This window comes from Prionailurus bengalensis, chromosome D4 (assembly GCF_016509475.1).
Source record: "Prionailurus bengalensis isolate Pbe53 chromosome D4, Fcat_Pben_1.1_paternal_pri, whole genome shotgun sequence".
In the NCBI taxonomy this organism is placed as follows: domain Eukaryota; kingdom Metazoa; phylum Chordata; class Mammalia; order Carnivora; family Felidae; genus Prionailurus; species Prionailurus bengalensis.
In genome coordinates this window covers 34947986-34971650 of record NC_057359.1, presented here as the reverse complement: position 1 = coordinate 34971650, position 23665 = coordinate 34947986, and the positions used below count along the sequence as shown (strand labels likewise).

General features: G+C 33.6%; 1 protein-coding gene across 35 annotated transcripts in view; it reads left to right on the top strand.

The window, feature by feature from the left end:
* PTPRD (protein tyrosine phosphatase receptor type D) overlaps positions 1-23665 on the top strand; it is a 2207515-nt gene that overhangs the window by 1033149 nt on the left and 1150701 nt on the right. The window lies entirely within an intron of this gene.

The following is a 23665-nucleotide window of genomic DNA, read 5'->3' as shown; positions in this document are numbered from 1 at the left end:
GACTATTTATGTGTAGTTTTATTTCTGGACTCTTGATTGTCTTCCTTTGATCTATGTTTCTGCTTTCATACCAGTAGCAAACGCTCTTCATTACTACAGCTAAGTTGTACAGTTTGAAATCAGAAAGTATGATGAACCCACCTTTGTTCTTTCTTAAAATCACTTTGGCTATTACCTTTATTTATTTATTTTTATTTTTTAGGTTGTTACATTTTAACAATAATAATTCTTTTAATCCATGAACACAGGATATCTTTCCATTTCTGTGTTTTATTCTATTTCTTTTATCAATGACATAATTTTTAGTATATAGATGTTTTATCTCTTTGGTTAATTTTTTTTTAAGTAACTATTTTTGAGGCTATTGTGAACGGCTTTTCTTCCCTTTTTTTCAGATAGTTTCTTATTTTTGTGTAGAAATGCAAGTGATTTCTGTATGTTGATATTATATTCTGCTACTTTACTGAATTTATTTGTTACTTTTAGCCGTTTTGGCAAATTCTTTAGAATTTTCTATAAGTAATGTTATCAGCAAACAGAGACAATTTTTTAATTTGAATGCCTTTCATTTTTTCTTCTTGCCTGGCTAGGACTTCTATACTACGGTGGATAGGAATAGTGAAAATAGGCACCCTTGTTCTTGTTTGTGATCTTATGTTAAAAAGCCTCCTTTAACCTGTCTAACCTGTCGCTCTTGAGTATGATGTTATCTGTGGTTTATCATATACGACCTTTATTATGATGAGACACATTCATTCCTTCTATATCCAATTTATCGGGAGTTTTTATCATGAAATGATATTGTATTCTAATAAAGTTTTTTCGGCAACGATTGAGATAATCATATGATTTTAAAAGTTTTTCATTCTGCTGCTGTGAAACATCACCTTTATTGATTGTATATATTGAACCATAACAGGGATACATTGCAGCGATGAATCCCACTTCATCATAATGTATGATTCTTTGAATGTACTGTTGAAGTTGGTTTGCTAGGATTTTGTTGAGATTTTTTTTGCATCTATATTCATCAAGAATATTAGCTTGTAGTTTTCTTTCTTGGTGTTTTTACCTGGCTTTGGTGTGAGGGTATTGTTGGCCTCCTAAATGAGTTTGCGAGTGTTCCCTTCTTTTCAATTTTTTGTAAGACTTTGAGAAGGATTGGCATGAATTCTGCTTTAAATGTTTAGTAGAATTCACCAGTGAAACTATCTGATACTGGGCTTTTGTTGTTATTGTCGGAAAGTTTTTGATTACTGCTTCTATCTACTTTGTCAGTATTGTTCTGTTAAGATTTTCTATTTCTTCATGATTCAGTATTGGTAGTTGTATATTTCTGGGAATTTGTCCATTTCTTCTGGATTATCCAATTTCCTGACGTACAATTTTTCACAGCTCACATGACCCTTTGTATTTCTGTGGTATCAGTTTTGATATCTCCTATTTCATTTATAAGTTCATTTGAGTCTTCTCTCTTTTTTTCTTGGTTAGTCTCGTTAAAGCTTTGTCATCTCTCTGTCCCAAAAATAAATAAATGTTGAAAAAAAATTTAAAAAAAAAAGCTTTGTCACAATTGTCTTTTCAAAAAAAAATACTTTCTATGTTTTCCTGTCTCTATTTCACTTACTTTTGCTCTAATCTTTATTATTTTCTTCCTTGTAGTAACTTTGAGTTTAGTTAGTTCTATTTCTCATGCCTTGAGATACGACGTTAGGTAGTTTATTTGAGATCTCTTTTTTCTTGACATATGTATTTATCACTGTAAATTTCCATCTTAGAATTCTTTTTACTGTATCTTGTAAGTTTTAGTATGTCGTGTTTTCATTTACATTTGTCTCAAGATATATTACTTAAGTTTCCTTTTGATTTCTTTTTGATCCATTTGTTGTTCAGGTGTGGGATGTTTAACTTCCACATATTTGTTAATTTTTCAGCTTTCATATTTGTACATATTTGTTAATTTTTCATATTTTTAATTTCAAACTTTTGTATCAACAAAAGATACTAGATAGAATTCCTATATACATGAACTACTTTAGACTTGTCTTATGGTCCAACAAACAATCTATTCTGGAGAATGTTCTATGTGCAATTAAGAAGAATATGTATGTTGGTGCTGTTGGATGGAATATTCTGTATCTATCTGTTAAGTCCATTTGCTCTATAGTGTTTTTCAAATCTACTGTTTTCTTTTTGATTCTCTGTCTAGATGATTAGTATTCATTAAAGTAAGTAAAGTGTTAAGTCCCTAAATATTGTATTGCTGCTTATTTCTCCTTTCAGTTATGTTAGTGTGGTGTCTAAATGGTGTGTCTCTCCTGATCAGATGAGAGCCCCCAACTGTGAGGCAATGATCAGGTGGAGGTCTCAATGATGCTGGGGAGAACACGGGAGATAGTTCACAGGATACACCACAAAGAGAGTGGTGAGTGGGACAGCAAAGGAGAGGCTGTCTGCCCTGAGGCAGCAGACAGGGGCTGCTTTTAAAGGGGGAAGGTGAGGAGATATGGTGACATATGGAGTTTTTCCTTTTTTGGTAATTGTGCCTAGTTGTAAATAGTCCGGTTAGTTAGGACCTATGGATAGTTTGAGATGAGTCACCTGATGGTTGACTTTTTGTATTCAGCCCAGGGGTTACTGTGGACCCTTTCTGCATTCCATTGCTAAAGGATGTTTGCCTAAAAGTGGCCTCTATAATTAGTATTTGCTTTTTATAGTTTGATGCTGCTATGTTGGGTATGTAACTATTTATAATAAATAATCTATCTGGTGAATTGACCCATTTGTCATTATATAATGACTTTCTTTGTGTCTGGTGACTATTTTTATCTTTCAAAGTCTATTTTGTATGATTTAAACATAGGTACCATCCTCCTTCTCCACTTCCTCCTCCTTTTTTAAACCATTTTCCTGAAATATCTTTTTTCTTCCCCTCACTTTCAGACTGTTTATGCCCTTAATGCTAAAGTGAGTCTCTTAATAGGCATCCATTCAGTCAGTCTATGTCTTTTGATTGGAGAATGTAATCAGTTTACTTTTAAAGTATTATTGATGGGTAGGTACTTCCCATAGCTATTTTGTCAATTGTTTTCTGACTGTTTTTGCAGATCCTTTGTACTGTGCTTCCTCTCTTGCTGTCTTCCTTTGAGATTTGATGACTTCTTGTGGTGGTATGCTTTGACTCCTTTATCATAATCTTTTATGTATCTATTAAAGATTTTTTCTCTGTGGTTACTGTGACACTTACATAAAATATCTTATAATAAAAACATCCTATTTTAAACTGATAGCAACTTCAAAAGCATTCAGAAATTTTATACTTCTTACTCCCTTACATTTTAGGTTACTGATATCACCATGTACATCTTTAAAAATATATTGGGGGGCGCCTGGGTGGCTCAGTCGGTTAAGCATCCGACTTCAGCTCAGGTCACGATCTCGCGGTCCATGAGTTCGAGCCCCGCGTCGGGCTCTGGCCTGATGGCTCAGAGCCTGGAGCCTGCTTCTGATTCTGTGTCTCCCTCTCTCTCTGCCCCTGCCCCGTTCATGCTCTGTCTCTCTCTGTCTCAAAAATAAATAAAAATAAAACATGAAAAAAATATTGGGTATCCAATAACAAATTATTGCAGCCATAATCATTTTTAATACTGTTTTCAACTTTTAAATTTGAGTGGTGATTTATGCATCAGCATTACAATATCAGAGAATTTGCTTTTTACTTTATATTTACCTACGAGTTTTATACATTCATATGTTTTATGATGTTAATTAGCATCCTTTTGTCTTAGAAGAATATCTTTTAGTAGTTTTTGTAAGGATGGTTTGGTGGTGAGGAACTCTTTCAGTTTTTTGTTTGTTTGTTTTGTTTTTTTAACTGCAGAATCAAGTAGTCATTTGGATATATAAGGATAGGGTTTGGGAGGTATGCCACCGCAAATGATAAAAATATGAATGTTGAGATGGTATTTAAAGCCATATGATGGGAAAACATCCTTAAAGTAGTGTGAATATATATAAAAAATGCAAAAAAAAGAAAGAAAGAAAGAAAGAAAGAAAGAAAGAAAGAAACAAACAAACAAAGAAAAAGAAAATGTCTAAGACTGAACCCTACAGCACTGTAACATTAAGTTTGTGGTGAAGAGAAGGAAGCAGCATTTAAGACTGAGAAGATATAACCTATAAATAGGAGAGAAACAAAAGTGAGTGGTGTGTGTAAAGCCATAAGAAAATGATCTCCACTTGTAAGGAGGAAGAGGTCTTATCAACACAGATATTCTATGAGTTTACTAATTTATAGAATATCTGTGTTGATAAGACCTCTTCCTCCTTACAAGTGGAGATCATTTGAAAGTAACAAAAGAGTCCCTTTTGGTTAAGGGATAAGCTAAGTACCTGTCCCCCTCCACATTCCTCATTGTAGTTGTAAAAATAGAAGAAGATACTGTCTTTCATTACTTGAATATTATGTCATTTGATTGTTCTTTCTGAAAATCCTATTTTCCCCCAAATAGTATGACAAACAATTAACGACCACTTATTGAATGGCAGTAAGAGTCAGACAATATACTGGAAGGATACTCTCCCTCTCACTTGTGGACATTATATCTTATACTCACAGCAATCATTCAGTCAACATTTTGTGGTTGAGGCACCAAGTCTCAGAGAGGTTAGGTATATTACCTAAGGTAACCAGTGAACCACAAATACATCTTCATTCAAGTCTATGCTTTTCTTACAGTAGAATTGAATTTTCATCTACAGTTCTAATCTAGGGCTCTAGTCTTCTAGCTTTTCCTGGTAGCTGAGAGATCTTCCAAGCATTAAGCATCTCTAAGGCTTCACTTCTTCATCCTCAAGATAGTGAACTATGAATTCTCTATTTCTCACCAGGAATCATACTCTGAGGCTTGGATTTAATCTGGTAGTCTGATCATCTAAGATATGACAGTTTCAGATTTTATCAGCTCCCAGAAAAATAAAGACACAGCTATATGCTTTAAACTATCCATTCACCTGATGCCAGGCCCTAGCAACAATAACTAAATAAAAAGGACTGATTATTTATAGTGTGGCAAGGCACTGAGTAAGAAAATCGGAGGGAAGTTAGAATCAAAGGGTGAACCATAATTTTTAGCCCTCCAGAAGTGTACAATCTACTCACAATCGTTGTGAACAATTGCAAGCATTATATAAGGTCATGTAAAGGAATAGTTTAGGATTACAATAATAAATGTAATAAGAAACAGAAGTCCTTTAAATTTATTTTTCTATATGTAAACTTTGCAGGCATTTATCAGTTTTGCATTTGTCTTTATTTTTTAATAATATCATTCAATAATATTAATGCTAAATGTTATCAGGCAATCAGACTTGAGTTTATTATTTTCTTGTACAATGCAATGAAAAATGTCATTTCGTACTTAATGAACTTCCCTCTTCCTACTAAACCCAGTCAATAATGTGTGATGCTGCTTAGAATGTTAACTGGGTTAATGAGTAAGGGGAAAATTTAGGTTTACGTAGGTAAGTAATGAAGAAAATATAGCTGTTTATCTGCCCTAGTAAAGTATTTTACTATATTAGATATCATGCTAGCTGTATAAGGAATTAGTATCTCACATATTGAATATTCTACAGAAAATGAACACAATATATTTGTGAAGAATTTATGTGGGCAGTGTTATATATACCTTCTCTTAAAAACTAACTCTCAAAACTGTGAAATATGTCACAAGTATAGAGAATTATGTCCTTCTTTATGTAAACCCTAAAAATCCCAACCCATGTTTGACTAGGTTATAAAGTAAAATTTGTAAAATACAGAAAATGTAAGCTATAGGCAAGGAAGTTAAATTAAAATCTACATTTTCTAATTGGCTTTATTTCATTGAATCATTAAATAAATATGGTTTTCTTTGGCTTGAAACGTATGACCTTGCTGACCTATAATCATACCTTCATACTGTGTGTGTCATGGAGCAAATTCCATTAAATCTAAGTTTCCTACAGTTAAGAAGCATTGTCGTTTCCTCTGTGATTCTTTTTATCTCTATTTCTCAGTATCTGTGTAGAGATTCTTATTCATTTGAAGACAGTGGAGCTGAATTCTAATGAATCAAGCCCCAAGTGTTCATTTCATGGGTAATTTCTTCAGGTGCCAAACATCAACCAACATTTTCAGGTGCCAGAGTGGGTATGATTGTTCATTTTCTCTTGGGTGGTGCCAGAATGCATTTCTTTCAAGATATTTAACCCTACACTATTTACTTGACATGCCCCCTTAAAACTCATGTCAGGATTTTTTTTTGCTAAATAGCTACCAGTGTAATCTAAAAAATGAGTGACTTGGATCAAGAAAATAAAATTAAAACAGAATCATTTGTCACCATGTGTGCTAGTAAGTAAATACTCTGGTCTCAATAATGTTGGGGAAGGAGAATATAGTAGTCTCTATCCATTAGTCACACACTCATCCATAAAATGCTCAAATATCATTTGAATGGACATTCTCTGGCATTTGGACTAGAAGAAGCCACATCCTTATTGGCACAGTATTGAAGATAAATTACTTGGTAACATTTCCTGTATTTTACACACCCACACGAACACATTAATGGCATTTGCAATTGATATTTTTGGATCCTTGCCCACTTATCTTTTGAAATCCTGTAATATGAAAACATGGAAAGTGAAGTTTGAATTTAGTTTTACTACCTAGTCTATAACAGAATGTTCAAAAATGACATTAATCCTCAGATGTCATGTTCCCATCAGCGTCTGGTTAATTCCCTTAAAAATTCATAGAATCATCAGCAGCAAAATTCCCATGTATAAGCTCTGGGTTTTGGAGGTGGGTGCCTGAAGCTGTCAATTTTCCTTCCTCGCTACCACAGGGTCCAATAGTCACCAATTTAAATAACTGATGCATGCTGAGAAGTGGTGAGCATTATTTAATTTTTTTTAGTCTACCTGTAATTATTGAAGTTTGGAACATATTAAGCTTCTTTACCTCATTTTCCTAAAAAACTCCAAGTGCTAATGGGTCACACAATGAATATTTTGGTAGAAAGTTCCTTACTGTTGATAATATTGTCTGGTATATTTGGATTTACTTTGTAGGAAAAGAAAGTTCTATGCTCTTTTTTCTAACTTCACAAATTCAGCAAGCTAAGAGTATCTGTAATGCCATTAGAAGCCTTAGAATACAGTAGAAGGAGTATGATCTTTGGAATTCCAACTTGGGAAAAAATTATCAGTTTTGTAGTTCCTATTTGTGGGGCTTGGGAAATTGTCTTATTCTTTAAGTCTGAGTAGCCTCATCTGTTAAATGGGGATGATATCATCTGCTACTATATGGCAAGTTGTTTTTGGAAACTAAGTGACATTGTTTTGTCCAATATTGGCAGAATGGTGTGTTTAATAAGGTGTGTTTAATGAGGTGTATTAACAATGACTATTATTCTTAATAAGAAACTTGAAAAGAATAATAAACTTAATTAACTCACTCTTTCAATAAGTATTAACAACAGTTAGTACTTAACAATTGTGAAGTATTGTTGTGTAGGAGCAAATCAGTGAAAGAATTTCCTGGAAACAGACTTCTAAGAATTAAATATTAAGTTTTTTTTTTTCTATCAACCGTGTGCTTCCAAATTGCCACAGGCAATCCTGAGAGAAGCAAAGGGTTGCCATAATCTATTTTATAAACCATCTTCCCCTATATTAGAAGTGTTTGTACACATAGTGGCCTTTACCATCATACTTAAAATATAAGAAATCTAATGAATTGTTGTCCAACCACAATGCAAATTTGGCCCCAGTGTCCATAACTTATTTTCTGAAATGGGAGAAGACAGTCCTCTCAAATTGGCTTTTGAAATCATCCCAAACACTCCAGATGTTCTAGCCCTGCCAGCAGAGCTTGTCTGTGATCCATGTCAGAACTGCAGCTGTCAACACAAAGCACACCTGCCACTGGTTTACTGTCAGCAAATGACTTTTCAATTGTATTAGGAAGTGAAGCAAACTGCCGAATGAAGCATTCACCTTTGAAAAGAAGCCGTGTCACAGTATGATTTTGCTCCATAAAAATACAGGAATCTCCAGAGTCTTCCCAGGCACTAACCTTGAGCGTGAGCAATGTATGAAATTCAGGAGATAAATCTCCGAGTGTTCTTAGGTCATTAGATAGAACAAGCTTATGGTAGATTCATCACAGAGAAGCAAGTGTTTACACGTTAATTAAGGAAACCCTACTACAAATTGGCACAATTCACTTCATAAGCAGAACTAAATTAAAAAGTAGAGCTAAGTAAACTTATTTGATGTTCAATGTTACTGAGGATTTTATTGAAAAACTATCACAGTTTGGAGTAACAAAATTTTAGGTTTTAGTTATATTTTAAGATATAACTAAACTTGGAAAATGGCAATTGACAATGAAATTTATCCACAAGTACAATAGTACTGACTCTGTGACTTCAAATTAAAATCATTTCCCTCTTTTTGCGTACTTCCTGTGTATTGTTCCTCTTCAATTTTGTTTTGTTTTAGAGGTTTCCTGGAGCAAAGGAGATGGAATGTGATCTGGAGTTAGACAGACTGGGAAAATTAATTAACCTGTCTGAGCTTCAGTTTATTTATTTGTAAAAGTGAAATACTCACACTTGTCTTCTATGAAGAGTAAATGAGATTCTAAGTATTGATGATTCCCAAACTTGGAAGAGATTTTGAAGTGGGACATACAGATCCATACACTTAGAAATCCTTCCAGGTAATGGTGGTGAGCAGTTAAACTTTATGTATCTTATAATTTCTGTATTTTTGTTGCTTCTTCTTCCTCATGGTTTGTTTACTTCTCACTCTTTCTGTCTGTCTCTTTCCACGTTCTGCCTTTGCTAAATATGACAGGCATCTTTCTGCATGTCTTAAACTCAAATTCCCTGAGAGATGATCTCAATGTTCCACTTAGTCATTCTTTCTCTTTTGATAACCATCTTGCAAACCCCTACTTATAAGACACTAGCAGATGTATAAATTGGCTTGGAGCATTGTGTCTCAGCCTGATCCAGGCTGGTGGGACTTGATTGGTTGGAGGTACATGGTCAGTTTTTTATCACTAGCTTTATTCAGCAAGACTGGTAAGTACTCATGATGAAAATGGGGCTACCACTGAATATTAAAAATCTCAATGAAAGGAGGCAGAGGATATAGTGAAAAGTGCTAATGGCCAAACATGAATGCAGTATTCTCAGCTCCCAAAATTCATATCTAGTTTCATAGAAACATGTCTCATGAACTCTATTAGGTAGATATAGAGTGAGTTTGCTGAGCTGATATATATTTGTTAAACTGTGAATTCAACAGCCATTTTGGATATATTTATATTAAAACACTGTATACATAATAACTACATCTATCCCAGTGCCAGTCCAGTTACATGTTATCATGTGTAGAAGAAAGCACCTGTGTTGATGGATGATTAAAGAGAAATAATACTGCTTGCTACTATTATTGGAAAACCGGACATGTACTAGATTTATTGAATAATTAGAGACCTTTATTTTGAAGAACATATTTCTAAAAGGTTAGGGTTTGACTTCAATTTGTCAGCTTTATGAAATTTTTCAATTAAGCACTTAGTGTTTTTTCTATTGTAATTTTATAAACTTTATGAAAGGTCATGTTGATTATCATTACAAATGATTTCCTCCACCTTACCCCTGTTCCTTGAAATATCATCAAATTAGACATATAAAGGATACTAATTTGAGACACTACTCAAAGCTAATTTACAGTTTTGAGCATGTGTCTATAGCCATTCAGGCGACTAACACTATATATATGTTACCAAAACTAACACTCTGTGGGAACACGGCCATTGACTTCCTCTGTTGTCCATTTTTGCTTTGTCGTATTGCATGTACACAGAAGGGAAATCGCATAGGGAAACTATACTCATGCTAAGTATAGGCTGCCTAAAAACAAGGTATTTTCAAAAGTGACATGAAATCTATTACATTAATTGAAATCCTAAAATGAGTCATTTTTAAGAAAGTCTAGAAATTCACTAAATTTAGAATCTTCGACCTATCATGAATTGGAAGAAAAGATTCTATTCCAGTCCATATCATTTGCTTTCTCTAAAGCTGTACCCCCTTTCTCAGGAGAAAAACAAAGTTAACTTTATTTTTTTTTAATGTTTATTTTTTTCAATATATGAAGTTTATTGTCAAATTGGTTTCCATTTTTTTATGTTTATTTTTTTCAATATATGAGGTTTATTGTCAAATTGGTTTCCACTTTTTTAATGTTTATTTATTTTTTTCAATATATGAAGTTTATTGTCAAATTTGTTTCCAAAGTTAACTTTAAATACAATTACAGTTGAAATGAGAAAATGAAAGTTGGACACACACATACACACACACACAAACACACTCCAAGAATTTGGATGTTGTCTTACTTTCGAGTGCATTTTTTAAAATTTGGTTTTTACATATTATTATGAATTACATAAATATTAATTTTCACATGCTTTTAAATCCATATTTATGTACAGTGAAATCTTCATTTGTTAAGTACATAATTATATGAGTTTTGTCAAGTGTGTATACCTGTTTATTTCATATCCTTTTCAAAACATAGACTATTCCCATCAATCTGGAAAATTTCCACATTTCACTTCCCAATCTCTTCTCCTTCAAGAAGCAACAACTGTTATCCTTTCTATCACCATAGATTAGTTTTTCTGTGAAAGAACTTCATATAAATTGAATCATACAATAAGTACTCTTTTGTGAATGGCTTTAGTTGTCCAACATGAAGGTTTTATGATTTAAACATATATTGCACACATCATTAATATATTCAGCTTCCATTGTATATGTACAATTTACATATCAGTTATTTCCAGTTTTTTTGGTACTGTGAAGACATTCTTGTATGTCTTTTTTTATTGAAATTTTTGTTGAGATAGTTGTAGATTCCACATGCAGGTGCAAGAAGTAATTCACGATCCCTTGCATACGTTGCCGTTTCCTCCAGTTTCCTCCTGTATTTGCAAAAGTATACCATAATATCATAAGCAGGGTTATGATGTTGAAACAATCTACCGCCCATGCTCATATTTCTTCAGTTTTACTTGTATTCACATCTGTGTGTACATGTGTGTATTAAGTGCAAATTTATCACCCGTGTAGTTTAGTGTATCTACCACCACATTCAAGATACTCAACAGTTCTAACACCATAAACAATGCCTCATGTTGCTCTTATATAAACACACTTACATCCTTCTTCAATCCACCTTCTATCACTTATTTAATCCACCCTTCACTACTAATTCCTGGCAACCACCGATCTGTCCTCCATTTCTAAAATATCGTCATTTCAAATGTTATATAAATGGAATCATGCAGTAAAAAACATTTTAGGATTATTTTTTCATTCAACACAGCTTTCAGGAGAGTCATTCAAATGGTTGTGTATATCAAGGGTCCATTCCTTTTTATTGTTCAGTAGTGATAGGGATGTGTCACAATGTAGTTAACCATCCACCTGTTAAATCTAAACAGATTCCAGTTTGGGGTTGTTTCAGATAACGTTGCTATGAACCCTTCCTATGCAGGTTTTTATGTGAATTCAAGTTTTCTTTTTTTGTGGAATATATAAGGGCTTATATATTTAGCACAACTGCTGGGTCATATTGTGTTTACATAATTCATTGTATAAGAAAATGCCAAACTAGATAACTTGTAGCATTTTACATTCATACCAGCACATTTATACATGGTTCAGTTTTTCCAGTTTCTTGCAGTATTTGGTGTTGTCACTAACTTTTATTTTAGCCAGTTTGATCAGTGTGTACTGATATTTTATGATGGTTATAATTTACATTTTGCTGATAGCAAATGGTATTGAACATCTTTTCATGTGTTTATTTACCATCTCTGGCTTATGTGATTGTAGGCTGGCAACTCTGAAATCCATAGGGCAAGCTGTCAAGCTGGAGTTTCAAATAAGAATTGATATTGTGGTCTTAACTCTGAAGGCTGAAGATTGAGGCAGGATTTCTTTGTTACAATTTAGGGTAGACATCTTTTTTTCTTTAGGAAACAAGTCTTTCTTCTTAAGGCTATCAATTAAGATGGATAATAATCTGCTTTATTTAAACTTTACTAATTGTTAATCACATCAAAGAATCAACCTGATTATACGCAGATCAGTGTTTGACCAGACAACTGGTCATCACAGGTTAGCCTGTTCACACAAAAAGTTAACTATCACAAGTTCAATTTATTGTTTATTTCCTTTTATCAATCATGCTTTTTGTTGTCCCATCTAAAAAGCCTTTGCCGGGGCACCTGGGTGGTGCAGTCGGTTAAGCGTCCGACTTCAGCCAGGTCACGATCTCGTGGTCCGTGAGTTCGAGCCCCGCGTCAGGCTCTGAGCTGATGGCTCGGAGCCTGGAGCCTGTTTCTGATTCTGTGTCTCCCTCTCTCTCTGCCCCTCCCCTGTTCATGCTCTGTCTCTCTCTGTCCCAAAAATAAATAAAAAAAAAAAAAGTTGGAAAAAATAAAAAGCCTTTGCCTACTCATAGGTCCCACGATATTCTGTGTTCTTTTTTCTTGAAAGTTTTATACTTTGTGGGGAATTTTGAGATAGTTTTTGCATACAATATAAGGCTTAAGTTGAAGTTCTGGGTTGTTTTTTTTGTTTTTTTTTTTTTGTTTTTTTTTTTTTTACCTATAGATGTCCAATTCCTCAAGCACTATTTGTTGGATAATTCCAACATTGAATTGATTTTGCACTTTTGTCCAAAATCAGTGGATCATATTTGTTTGGAGTTTGTTTTGCAAAAGCATTTTTTTTTGTGACATGTTTTTATCTTTTTTTGTGTTTGAATATCAGGGCATGGAACTGCTGGATCATAGGATATATTGGTATTTAACATATTCTCACCAGTAGTTGGTGATTTTTTTTAATTCATATTGGGTATATAGTGGCATCTCATCATGATTTCAATTTGTATTTCCCTGATAATGCATGGTCTTGAGTACTTTTTATATATTTATTGCCTATTCCAATAGTTTCCTTTTTGAATCATCTGCTTACCATTTTGCCCACTTAAATATTAGGTTGTTTGCATTTTGATTGAATTATAGGAGATGTTTGTATATTCTGAGTATAAGCCCTTTGCCATGTATATTATATATAACACAATATGCAGAATTTAAAACTTTTGAAGCTCATTTTTAAAAAAATTCTTTCTTTTAAGTTTGTGCTTTCTGTGTCTATGTAAGAATTTATTTTTCCTCCTCCAAAGATGTTTGCCTTTGTGTTTCTTGAAAAAACGATACATTCTGAAGTTATTTGGTATAGGTTCTAAAAACATCAGTTATGTCGAATTGTTTCATAGTGCTGATCAAATTGTCGTTATTCTAATTAATTTTTCTGTTAATTATTGAAAACTAGCATAAAAAAGAATCAAATATGATTACGGAAGTTTCTATTTCTCCCTCTAGTGTTGTTAATTTTTGCTTCATTTTTTTTAATATTTATTTTTGACAGAGGGAGAGACTGAGCATGAACAGGGGAGGAGCAGAGAGATAGGGAGACAGAATCTGAAGCAGGCTCCAGGCTCTGAGCTGTCAGCACAGAGCTGGACATGGGGCTAGAACTCATGAACTGCAAGATCATGACCTGAGCCGAAGTCGGATGCTTAACCGACTAAGCCACCCAGGCACCCCTACTTCATTTATGTTTGAAGCTCTCTTTTTAAGTGCATATATATTTAAGATAGTTGATATCTACTTGACTAATTGACCATTTTATTATTGTAAAATATCCTTCTTTACTTCTGGTAATGTTCCTTGTTTTGAAGTCAACTTTGTCTTTTATAACACTCCAGATTTCTTACGAGTAGTGCCTGAAAGGTGTAGTTTTGTACCATTGCTTGCTTTTACCCTATTAGAGTCTTTATATAATGTGTGTTTTTAAACAGCAAACAGTTGCATCTTGATCTGTCAAATACTGATACATTTTTGCCTTTTAACTGGTAGTATAGTGTACATTTTAGTACATTTTCGTTTAATGTAAATATTGATAAATGTGGGTTTAAGTTTATATTTTTGCTATTTGTTTTGTGTGTCCTAAACAGTATTTACTATTTGCAACCCTTAACTTCATTCATGTAGATTCTAATTTTGATCTCATATTATTTCTATTCAGCATGAAGAATTCCTTTTATTATTCCTTAAAGCACATATATGCTGATGACAAATTATTTTATATTTTATTGCTCAGCAAACGACTTTATTTCACCTTTATTTTGGCTAGATAAAGAAATCTGGGATGACAGTGTTTTTCTTTCTTCCTTTGGCATTTTAAAGATGTATCCCTTGTCCTCTGGCTTGCTTTGCTTTTGAGGAAAGTCAGAAAAAAATCTTATCATAGCTGTTTTTTACTGTAATAAGCCTGTTTCTTGAGTCACTTTGAAATGTTTCTCATTATCTTTCATTTTGAGTAATTTGTTTATGATACATCATGACCCGTTTCTTGGTGTGTGTCTACATGCAGGTGTGTATGTGTTCGTGTGCATTCATCATGCTTATGGTCCACTGAGCTTTCCTGAATTGGTAGTTTGATACTTTTCATTAAATTGGGAAAACTTGGGAAGGTTTTGGAAAATATTCTTCAAATATTTTTTCTGTTCTAAACTTTTCTTTTTTCTTATAGTTCAACTAAATTTTGTTATGCCACATGATATGATTTTATATATATCAGAGATACATGTCAACCATTGTTTCTCTGTGTCCTTCAGTTGGGCATTTTCTACTGCCTTGCTTACGTGTGTGTGTGTGTGTGTGTGTGTGTGTGTGTGTGAAGTATAGCCATTATTCCCAAATTTTCATTTTTTTCTTTATAGAGTTATTTCTTTTTTGAGAATCCCCATCTATCCATTTGTTAAATGAAACTTTCCTTTAAATTATTGATCACATTTATAATGTCTGCTTTAAAGTTGTTGTCTGACAATTCCAACATGGGTATTTTTATTGACTTTTTTTATGGGTACAGGACATATTCTTCTGCCTCTGCACATGTCTAGTAATTTTTGCGTGTGTGCCCATTATTTCAGGACAGTGATATTATTTGGAGAAAACAGATTATGTTTTCTTCTTTTAAAGATTGTTTAATGCATCAGTGAATTTCTTGATGGCTCCCCATGATTTTGTGAGCATAAAGTTAAGAATTTATTAGGGTGGGTAGACAGTAGCTCTTACTCTAAAATCAAGTATATTTACTTCTAACACCTTGTCTTTCTGGAATCTCTTTTAAAAGGTTATCATGTTCACAGTGGTGTCTGCACTCTGAATGATAAAAATTCTACTTCCTCTCAGCAATGTATGACCTAAAGAATCTCCATTCAGCTCACAACTCTGCCATAGCTATTCTAGGTTTTATATTCTCTAACTCTGTGCATAATTCATTTCTATACCCATTTTTATTTCTCTTCAAGGATTATTCATTTTTCAAGCAAGTCAGGTAAATAAATGGAATGCTATGTGAGTTTACTGAAAACAAGACCTATTTATCAAATGTAGTATTTTTTAAGCACCAAATTGGAATTTTTAACTTGCCCAATGAATGTTTAAATACTTCATCTAAGCCAGAAAATAAATATCTTTACCAGATTTAGCTCTTGATGTCATATCTTAAAAAAAATTTCAAAAATACAAAGAAAAAAGTACAGTAATGAATGGGAGAAAAAAGACAATTGTCTTTCTTGGGTTGTTCTGAGATTCCTCATTAGAAATGAAAACTAATGTAGGCTTTCAATTCTAGTCATTAAATCAAAAGAGAAAGCTCAAACAAAGATGAGTTTTTTTGGATAAACAGAAGGATTACATATGCTGAAACACAAGATAAATATTTTTGTTTTATAGATACTCAGGGTATGCATTCCAAAGTTATAACAACTTTCATTTACTGAGCCCTAACGAGGTGAGTGTCAGTCACTGAACCAAGCATTTTGCCTGTGTTTAATTCTCAAAACAGTTTAAAGTAGATTCTATTATTATTCATGTTTTAGAGATGAGACTTCTGAGAGTTTAAGTTGGTCATAGGGCTAATTAAGCCCTGGTGATGGGTCCAAATGAAAAATTCACTGATTCCTGATTCTGAGCCCATAACATCCTCATTACTTTTTAAATAGGACTCCCACATTTATCTGGTGTTTTCAATGTCCTTTCATTGAGAAACAATGCTTTCAAATATCTCAAATGTCATACTTGTTTAGATTAAAAATATTCTATGAATCTCAAATATTTTAATCTTTTATTACAGCTATATGACAATACATATAAAGCACTTAACAGAGTAGTTGGCATAAGTAGCTAATAAAAGCAATTATTATCATTGATATAAAAATGGAATTTAGTGGTAAAAGGAAGAGCACTTTTAACTGTGGCCATTGCTGGGGCGCCTGGGTGGCTCAGTCAGTTAAGTGTCTGACTTTGGCTCAGGTCATGATTTCACAGCTTGTGAGTTTGAGCCCCACATCCGGCTCTGTGCTGACAGCTTGGAACCTGGAGCTGCTTTAGATTCTGTGTCTCCCTCTCTCACTGTCCCTTCCCCACTCATGCTCTGCCTCTTTCTCTCAAAAATAAATAATAAAACATTAGAAAAAATAAATTTGGTCATTGCTGTCAGCATTTTAAATATTAAGGAGGTAATCTTTAAAATAATCAGTAATGGGAAAACAGAGGAGCTAAAAAGATAATACTGAAAGTTAATATAGGATAAACAAAGAAAAGGGAACAACAATGAAATTAAATGAAAAAAGACTATTTCAAAACTGTCTAAGGGAAAATGTTAAAAGGACATTAATTAGAAAATTTTAAAACATGAGTGAAGAACAAAAGCTAAAATAAGTGAAATACAGGAGAATCAGCAACAATAGAGCTGGGATTTGATTTTGCTTTAAATAGCACAAGATTTAGGTGAGCTGGAACTTCCAAACTTATTTGGAGTTTGTCAGAATCCTGTCCTAATTAGAAATGTGATTTTGGGCTAGAATTTGCTTCAGGGTTTCTACTTTTTAATTTCCTATCATAATGACATTATAATAAAATGATAAAATAAAGTACCTAAGATAAAAAATTTAAATGAAATTATAATAAAATGCATAAAAATAAATCCTATTGGGCTAATCTGTAAACAATCTAAATTTTTTGAAGTAAATGATGCAAGGTAAGTTTTATTAACCTGCATAGAAATCAGTCGTTATAGATCTAATTTGCATGAGCACAGAGTGCACTGAGATATTAAAATTATATTTTTTGTTAAACTCTTATAAAAGCAGGTGACTGATATTCTTTAGTGCCTTCATAAAGGTAATTTCAAGGTAAGTTCTCAAAATATTTAAGACATAATTGGATTAAGTGCATACCCTATAAAAAGAACACTGTGAAAGAAATATTTCTTAATGGAATATATAAACCTGAATAGAATTAACGACATTTGTGTCATATGTAGGTGGCAAATGATAATGAGCAAATGAAAACAATTTAAAACATTTAAACAAAGTAGCCCTTTTGGAAACCTTTATTGAATAAAAGGCATTTTTAGATAAGAGCATTAAAAAACATTTAATCCAGTCAATTAAAATGTCATAAACAATTGTTTTAGACATGGCTAATAACACTCGCTTCTCATATGCTTGATTCTTATGATTAAGGTTTTAGAGATAAATATTCTACAGGTTTAATGAAAGAAGAGGGAGTACGGTTTCATAAGAAACAGCCTGGTATTGGTTTGGTTTTAAATAAGCTTTCTAAATGCTTACCATTTATCGGTAAGCTTAATTCAAGCCAAGGTTATTTTGAAGTATATCACAAAGATACGGGTAGTAGCTTAGATGCATTTCCTACAAGAGAACAGATTAAGTCCAGTTTTGTGAAATTTGGAATAGCTGACAAAATTGAAGGTACAGGTTCTAATCTGACAGTTGCCTGATAAAATGTGGACTCGGAGCAATTTTTGTTAAGAGCTCTGGAAAATGGTAGCTTCTAATAATATACATTTTTTTTAAGTTTATTTATTTATTTATCTATCTATTTATTTATTTTGAGAGCATGCGCGTGTGCGAGAGAGAGAGAGAGAGAGAGAGAGAGATTGAGAGAGAGAGAGAGAGAAAGAGAGAAAGCATGAGCAGGGGAGGGGTAGAGAAAGAAGGAGAGAGAGAATCCCAAGCAGCCTCCACGCTGTCAGCACAGAGCCCAGTATGGGTCTGGATCTCATGAACCGTGAAATTATGATCTGAGATGAAATCAAGAATCAGATGCTTAACTGACTGAGTCATACAGGTGCCCCTCTAATAATATGCATTTAATAAACAAATTATTTTAAAACACTTGAGCACATATTTTTCTGATTCCACTGTAGCAATTTCTTTCAAGTTTTAAGGTAATAACCCTTTGGAAAAGTCAAGTGTACTGTACAATAATAGGGACTACATTACAAAGAAGAAGTCCCAAATGAAAATTATTTTATCTGACATTCCTTTTTGTTTGTCTACTGTAATAATCAATTTTGGCCCTATTTATTACCTAAAATGATCTCTGAGACTTGCAAAATTCTTGGCAAGTTGTTTGATCTATCACCAAAGAAGTATATCATTAAATATACTCTAATATGGAAAATCATGGATTGTTTATCAATTACATTTTTAGGTAGTTGTCTAATCTTTATTTTAACACAATTTGTATAAAATAAAATTCAATTATATAAACTGTTGTGTTATTGATATGATATAATATAAGTCCAGTTAATTTGGGAATTGTGTATACGTTTGGGATTACCACCTGAAGCAAAATACAGATTATTTGCAACCCTGTAGAAAGTTGCTTTGTACAAATTTCCAGTCAATTCTATATGTCCAACATCCACCATTAGCAAACTTTTTCTGCTTTCTATTTCATAATTAGTTTTGCCTGTTCCTAAAATCCATGTACATGAAATCTTAAATATACATTCTTTTGTGCATGGTTTCTTTTGCTCAAATTAATGATTTTGAATTTCATTCAATAATTATGTTTAACATAGGCCCATTCCTTTTTATTGCTGGGTGGTATACCCCTGTATGAATACATCACAATTAGTTTATTTTCCTGTAGGTTGACAGTTGTTTTCCATTGTAATGAATATTCTCATACAAGTCTTCTTTTGAACATATGTTTTCATGTACTTGGGATAAAGACCTGTTAGTGGGACTGGTGCATTTTAGGGAAGGTTTAGCTTTGGCTTTATAAAACATACAAGTTTCCCAAAATAATTGCATAAATGTATAGTCCTACCAAGGTAATCCTTCACATATTATAAGAATTCCAGTTACTCTACATTCTTGCTAACATTTGGAATTGTCTATATTGTTGATTTGAGGCATGCTAGTAAACTGAAATCATATCACGTTCTGGTTTTACTAATATCTCTCTAATGACTAATGATATTAAGTACCTTTTCAGAAGATCGATGATCACTCATTTATCTTCTTTTATGAAGTATCTATCAAGTCTTCTGTCCATATTTAATGGGGATGTTTCTCTTTGTATTGTTGGTTTATCAGAGCTCTCTCTATATTCTGTATATAAATCTTTCATCAAATATAAGAATAAATATAAGAATAAATATATATAAATAAATATAAGAATAAATATAAGAATAAATAAGAATAATACGAATTGGTCCTGCTCTGTAGGTTCACTAGTTTATTTACTTTCTTAATATATTTTGATGGGCAGTCATTTTTAATGTTGATGAACTTCAATTTAACATTTTAATTTAACATGTACTTTTATGGTTAGTACTTTTATAATCAGGGTAAAAGAAAATCATGTATCCTGTATGAGAAATACTTGACTAATCCAAATTTTGAAGATATTCTCCTATATACTTCTAGCTTTTACATTTACTTATTTATTTTTATTTCTAACGTTTTTCATATTTATTTATTTATTTATTTTGAAAGAGAGAGAGAGAGCACACATGAGCACACGTACATGAGCCTGTGGTGGAGGGGCAAAAAGAAAGGGAGGCAGGGAATCCCAAGCAGGCTCCACTCTGTCAGCCCAGCGACACTTGGCTCAGTCCCGTGAACTGTGAGATCATGACCTGAGCTGAAATCAAGAGACAAATGTCTAACCGCTGACCCACCAGGGCACCCTTAGCTTTTACATTTTTGTATGACCTACCACAAATTAAATATTGGTTTTAAGTGGCATAGGAGGCAATGCAATTTTTAAAGAAATCTGGTCATTTTCTATGAGTTCTCCAAATTGTTGACATAAAGTTGTTAGTGGTATTCTCTTATAATTCTTTTAATGTCTATAGATTCAATGTGATAGCTATTCTTTCATACCTGATACTGGTAAATTGTTTTAATCTCCTATTCTCATTATTTCTCTTTTAATATCTCCTTTTCTTGCACAACATAACTCAGGCTTAATCAATTTTATTGATCTTTCCTGAGATAACTTTGGGATTTGTTAACTTTTTCTGCTCATTTGTTGCTTTTCTATTTTGCTGACCTCTGTTATTATTTATATTATTTTCTTTCTTTGTTCTTACTATTCCAATTTTTATTTTTTTTTATTTTGTTAATGCTTATTTGAGAGAGAGAGAGAGAGAGAGTACAAGAAAGGGAGGGACAGAGAGAGGGAGACACAGAATCCAAAGCAGGCTCCAGGCTCTGAGCTGTCAGCACAGAGACTGATGTGGGGCTCAAACCTACAAACTGTGACATCATGACCTGAGTCAAAGCCGGACGCCCAATCGACTGGGCTACCCAGACACACCTCTGTTTTTTATTTTTTAACAAAATCTTAGCTCGTTGATTTTAGATGCATTTTTTTTAAAGATCCTTTTTCTGCGCCACTCAACCTTAACCTGCCACTGAGTTGCACTCAGTCAAAGCCCTGAATTAATTGTAAGGAATATTGCACCATTACTGCATTATAGCCACTCTTCAGCTGGCATTGGCTTACATTGGGAAATACTACATTTGCCTCAGGGAAAAATCCCTCATCTCTTCTATTCTCCCTTTAGTTATCAGCTTACCACTCTGTGCACTTGGCAAATGCCCTTGGGAAAAAGTGTGTGGCTGGATTCACTCTTGTTCTGTAATAAGTCTTCCTGTCAATGTAATTCAACATGTGGCAATTAGGAGTTTGTTAGACATTTAACTTTTATCATTTAATTATTCCTGTGTAACAAACTACCCCAAAATGAGAGTTTAAACATCAACATTCCTTATGAGTCTGGTTGGTGAGGCCATTCTGCTCCACAAGATGGTGAGATCACCCATGTAACTTAATTCAGCTGGTAGCTAGGCAAGGCTGGAAGCTTCAAGATGCCTTATTTCCTATTTCTGGAGCCTTACTACAAATACAAACCGTGAGTCAGTGTGCCTCAATTCTTCTCCACATGACTTCTATATTCACATGGTGGTTTTTCATCCTTGGCCTCACCATGTGACCTCTCAGCATTGTAACCTGGATTTCCTTATATCATGGCAGCCAGGTTCCAATAGGGAGCATTTTAAAAGAAGAAGCACCCATGTGCAGGCACTTTGCAAGGTTGTTTGCACACTTGTAACTTTGCCTTGACCAAAACAAGTCACATAGTAGAGCCAAGGAAGGTGGTTTCATTGTAGACCACCATAGCCATTTTTTCCTTATTCCTGATGATCTATGGCAAGTATATCCTCCCACCACTCAGCAAGGAATGAAAACAACTGTAGAAAAGTATCTTTATTTTCTCATTTAATCTTTTTAGTTTCCTTCATATCCTCAGCTATCTGAGGAGTTATACAAAAATGAAGGGTATGATTTTGTAGATTATTTGTTTTTATAGTTAATATGGAAATAAAAATATTTTGCAACTTTTTTACATCCAAACTCTGAGTGCAACCAATGCCCACTGTTTGTATTTCATACTTTCTCACTATCCTTAATACTTCAGGACCCCATAGCTTTCCCCCTTGGGCTAAGTGGATAATCTTATCTACTGATGGCACAGAGGAAACAGAAGCCTACAGAGAAGGTTTTACCTCATCTTCCTTTCACCAGACCTGTAAATGCAGCTAATATAACATAAATAAACTAATAGAACTTATTTTCTTACTGCCAAGTCTTTTTCTTAGACTCTATCTGGAAACCTTTTTCTCAAGTCCCACTTTATCTACCTTATTGTTATCTTTTCTTAAATATTTATCTAGACACCCCTTCTTCTGGGTGGCTTCTGGTTATCTGAACATGTATACATACCATTCCTTGGTGTTTCTATATCACTGAGTTATTTTTCCATCATTGACATTCTCACTGCACATTGCACTTAACAACTAGCCTGTCTGCAACCCCCTCAATGGCTCTTCATACACACACATCTTAGACCATGTGCTCTGTGAGGCAGAAATTACCTCTCTACCCTGTGGTTGTATACCCAACCAAGCACAATTCCCAGCACAAAATGTGTACATAATAACAATGTGTTAAATACATAGGTGTGTGACTGATGCATGTCTCTTCTGATCATATGACACCAGCATGTTGCAAAACCCTGGCTGGGAGATACTAGCCTAGTGATAAAACAGTAAGTGGCCCAAGTATTAAAAACAAGACTATACATGCAGTAGCAGAAAGTAAGGAATTTTTTTTTAGTTTAATTAATTTTATTTATATAATTAATAGTTTTAAAAGAATAATTCTTGGGGAAGGAGAATGAAAAGGAGGTCATTCCCTTATGAAGGATCTTATCCCCAAAGGATAGCAAATTATACAAATGTCTTCATGGGGTAATTCCCATTCCACCTTGAGGAATATTACTGATGGGGATGTATATGAGAATGACATGACATGACATGACATTTGGGAAAAAGCTGAAAAACAATGATTTAAAAAAATTGATTCATGGGGCACCTGGGTGGCTCAGTCAGTTAAGCATCCGACTTCAGCTGAGGTCATGATCTCACGGTTTGTGGGTTCAAGCCCCACATCGGGGTCTGTGCTGACAGCTCAGAGCCTGGAGCCCGTTTTGGATTCTGTGTCTCCCTCTATCTCTCTGCCCCTCCCAACTCGCGCTCTATCTCTCTCTGTCTCAAAAATAAACATTAAAAAAATTAAAAAATAAATAAAAAATAAAAAAAAATAAAAAATAGATTATTAAATGTAGGTTGGTTCTCTATATTCTATACGTGCTTAGAGTTTAGCTAACTGGAAATGCTTTTTCTATTCACTGAAGCAAAGCAACAATTTACTAAGTAGCATCCTAATATCCTAAAAGAGTTTAATGCAGTTTCCAAAAATGGACAACACTCCCAGTTAATGGCAGTGAGCACTTTGGGAGAACTAATTTTCAAATGCATTTTTATCTCATGCTCTAAAAAATTCAGTGCATTACTAACACAAATACATGTTTTAACCCTTTTAGTCAAAGAGTGTGTATTCCTAAATGCCAGAAACGGTTACTGTGAATGAATTTCCAAAAGATACCTAGCACTCTAGAAGTATTTTAACAGAATATTTTAGATCTGAAGGGACTCCAAAGGTCAGTTCATGATTTATGAGAAACATAAGGCCCAAATAAGCTAAGTTTTGCCTGTACAAGAA